Raw genomic sequence first — 4,596 nt, 5'->3', positions numbered from 1 at the left:
GCAAGCGCGGATCCTCCCTCGATGACGTCAGCGGGCGAGTGAATGTGCTCACCCTTCATTTCATTAAACTACCGAAGTCAGTGCACTCCCCATTTCTCTGGAGAGCTACACAGTATGCATAGACATTATGTCAATCATAGAAACCTTATCATTTATGGCAAGTTACCTGTTTCACCTACGACTGAACACATTATTATTTATTTATTATTAATATCATCTATATATCTATCAATTAGGCTATATCTGTCAACAGTGTATGACTTTATGTGTGATGTGTGATATGAATTTTTATTATGAGAAATCCTTGTAGATGCAGACTCTCTGTACTGGTCTCATTTTCAGGAGAAAGATGCATACGATTTTGAAATTTAGATTTCATGCAAATATGACTAAGACCTGCTCAATTGTTCAAATGCATTCTTTTCGTTTTTACCCTATTTATTTGTCATGAATCAATGTTTTAATTCAGATTTCTGTATTTAATCCTATTTAATTCTGTATTTTTCATTACAATATGGCGCTATTTCAGTTTTTGAAATTAATTAAAGTCCGCGTAAAGCACTGTTAAATATATGTTTGAGTTTGTCACACCACAGAAAAATGTGTTATTAACCACCCAGCCAAATTTCATAAAATAAATAAAATAAATTATCAAAATCTTAAAAAATAAATAGTAATTTTGCTCTCAAACGCTGGGGGGCGTGCCCACTGTCGGCGTTGAAACCACGCCCACTCGTGGGAAAGTTGCTGCCTTTCTCATCAGTCAAATAGGCCTACAAATAAAAAGGAAAAACTATCGCAACCAGGTATTATGCATTTACGAGATTAACAGCTAGCTAGCAAACTGTAGACTGTAGTAACTAATGGTGATGACAATAACTCGATTGAGCGGGCGAACCACTGATGCTAATGTGCTCTATTACAGGCCACATTCACACAGCAGCAGAAAACGGTTGTCAGTTCTGTATTACAGTCCTTAAAGGGATAGTTCACCCAAAAATGAAAATTTGATGTTTATCTGCTTACCCTCGGGGCATCCAAGATGTAGGTCAGGCCTTTTACAATACAGATTGTGTCAAAGCAACTGGTGACTTTGTTTTTTCAGTAGAACACAAACAAAGATTTTTAACTCAAACCGTTTCAGTCTGTCAGTCATATAATGGCAGTCTTATTGTTACCAAATCTTTAAGAGTAAAAATAACATACACAGACAAAACCAAATTAAACCCTCTCTCTCGCACTGACGTGACAGACAACTAGTTGTCCAGTCTTGTTCTGTTCACACAGAGCAAGAATGTGGTTGTGAGTCTTGAAAATTTACAGGTGTGAGTTCAGTTACAGAATGGGGTTGTCACACCCATAAATAACATACTGTGGCCACATTCACACAGCGGCAGAAGAATACGGTTGTCAGTCCTGTATTTGAGTCCTTAATACGGTTACGTTCACACATACTGTAGTATGGTTATTTACGGGCATGACACCGTGCATTCTCTAACCAAACTCACACCTGTAAATTTTCAGGACTCACAGGCCATGTTCACACTGTTAGTTTTCGGGATTGACAACTGCATTTACTTACAGGTGTGAGTCTCAAAATGTCCCATTCACAAAGCAGCTTACAGTAGCATCTCAAATACCGTATGTATAAACATGCAATGGAAGTCAAGCCCATATTCTTTACTAGTAACCATAGCAACTGTAACCAAGGTAATATCAAAGATGGCAATGTCCATAAAACTGAAAGTTTTCTTATCACTTTCTGACACGTCAAGAATCCAATCGAGCTGTGAGTTCATCCATCAAACCTTCATTAACCGACAGCAGCTTTTATATCTGGGTGGAGTACGCATTAAGGACTCACAGAACACAAAACCGACAGGAGCAGCTTTGGTGTAGAAAAACTGACTGGATCTAAAACTTTCAAATGACACACAGCTCATTTCTTCGTCACGGTAAGTTACTGAAACCACACATGAAAACATGTTAGATGTGTTTTTGTGCAGCAGAGCTCTCTCTTTTTGCACTGTATGACGTGACAGACAAGTTGTCCAGTCCTGTTCCGTTCACACAATGTGAGAATGCAGTTGTGAGTCCTGAAAATTTACAGGTGTGAGTTCAGTTACAGAATGCGATTGCCACACCCATAGATAACCGTACTGTGAACCACATTCACACAGCAGCAGAATATGGTTGATAATCCTGTATTTGAGTCCTTATTACGGTTACGTTCACACACAGTTATCTTATAACCGAACTCACACCCGAAAATTTTCAGGACTCACAACAGCATTTGTAAACGGATCTAGACAACTAGTTGTCCATCAATTCATACAGTCCGAGAGAGATGCCCTGCCGCACAAACACGTCTTTTCACACGTTGTATTCATGTGTGGTTTCGGTAACTTACAGTGACAGAGAAATGAGTGTGTCATCTGAAAGTTTTATATCCAGTTCCACCGGAGTCATTCTCGTCAGTGTGTTCGGCGACTGGAATGCTCCGCTCTCCCGCTGTCGGTTAATGAAGGTTTGACGGATGAACTTGCAACTTTCAGTTTTACGGAAGTCACAATTTTTTATATTACTTTTCTCACTGTTGCTATGTTTACTGGTAAGGAATACGGGCTTGACTCCAGTTGCACGTTCATACAGACAGTATTCGAGACGCTTCTGTAAGCTGCTGTGTGAATGGGTCATTTCGAGACTCACACCTGTAAGGAAATGTGGTTGTCAGTCTTAAAAAATTACTATGTAAACGTAGCCACACAGTAAAAAATGTCTTTGAATTTAACAATAAAAAAACTGTAAAATGCTACAGTAAAAACCTGTTAAATGGTTAATGGTAAGTTTCCCTACTATATACGGTGGGAACTATAATGGACGCTGCATGTAAGTATTTGAAATTTCATTTCAAATTAGAATTTTTGTTTAAATAGCTATGTTTTGTCTTAGTTTCTTCTTATCAGTTTTGTACATTATGGTTGTATGTTACATCTAATGTTGTTTTTCAGTCACTGACTAAATAAATAACTGCAATCAAATGGTGGATGCTACTATAAAAAATCCCAGTGTGGAAATACATCAATTCCACTGTGGAACAGCATTGTCAAATGGCAACATATCCATTTTTCCATAGTGGTACAGTGTTGCCATATGGCAACATTGATATTTTCTCATTTTACAGTAAAACTATGTTAAATAATGTTGATTTGTGAATACAGATTTGTAATTTACTAACCAAAGACGATGCAAAAAAATCCCAATGTGAAGAAATGTTAAGAAATGAGGTTAACACAGCCATTTAGCACTTCAACAGGTGTCCTCCATGTGAGGGTGACGGTTGGAAAAAGTTGGAACATTCAAATGTCACTTGACTTGAAAACAGCACATTCAATTCAATTCAATTCAAGTTTATTTGTATAGCGCTTTTTACACTACAAATTGTTGCAGAGCAGCTGCACAAAAGTTTTAGGCTACTACAATATATTTAGTAGCTTATTAGTGGTGAATACTGTATGTTGAGTCGATGTACATATGATATAAATATTAAATCAGTAACTGTGTAATCAAACAGATGATGAACACTAATTGCAATGGTTATGTGCTGTAATCAACTTGTAGGAAAATTATGTAGTGCTGTATGTTGTTTCAAGGCTGGCATCATCTGCGGGCCTCTGAGGGGTTGGCATCATCTCTTCTTCTGAATCCGGGCTGAATCTTGTGTAAATCCTAGTTACCACGGGATGGAAATCCCGTGGCAGAGACAGAGAAACAGAGAAATAATTAGCGTAGCTGCTGTTCCAACTTCCGACCAAACAAAAAATGATGGTTTAGCCCAAGCTGGAGAATATTAATGTGCATTTGATCAGATGTAACTGAAATTACAACGTTATGAGATACATTATGTGAATGCTTGGCTAAAGAGATGAGTCTTTAATCTAGATTTAAACATAGAAAGTGTGTCTGAACCCCGAACGTTATCAGGAAGGCTATTCCAGAGTTTGGGAGCCAAGTGAGAAAAAGCTCTCCCTCCTTTAGTGGACTTTGCTATGCTAGGTACTACCAAAAGTCCAGAGTTTTGCGACCTTAGGGAGCGTGAGGGATTGTAGCGTAGTAGGAGACTAGTTAGGTATGCAGGAGCTAGACAATTAAGGGCCTTATAGGTAAGAAGTAATATTTTGTAAGTGATACGGAACCTAATAGGTAGCCAGTGTAGAGACTGTAAAATTGGGGTAATATGATCATATTTTCTTGACCTGGTAAGGACTCTAGCAGCTGCATTTTGGACTACCTGTAGCTTATTTATTGAAGAAGCAGGACAACCACCTAGTAGTGCATTACAATAGTCACATCATTGACTTCCTTAGGGCTGGTCCTTTTAATATTCCAATATATTGTATTATTATTATTTTTTTTGGACTAACAATGAAATCAATAGAAATTCATTGTTGCCATTAATTATGGAAACTCCATACCATAGAGGGTTAAAAGCTGCTTGTGATGGGCTTTATTTCATCATGTGACTTTCTCATCACCACCTGCTTTTGGCGGTTATCAGTGTTTTACAAAGGTATACAAAACAGATTTCAGTACTTC

The sequence above is a fragment of the Garra rufa genome, chromosome 13 (assembly GCF_049309525.1).
Source record: "Garra rufa chromosome 13, GarRuf1.0, whole genome shotgun sequence".
Classification (NCBI taxonomy): domain Eukaryota; kingdom Metazoa; phylum Chordata; class Actinopteri; order Cypriniformes; family Cyprinidae; genus Garra; species Garra rufa.
Note: the sequence above shows the minus strand (reverse complement) of the source record.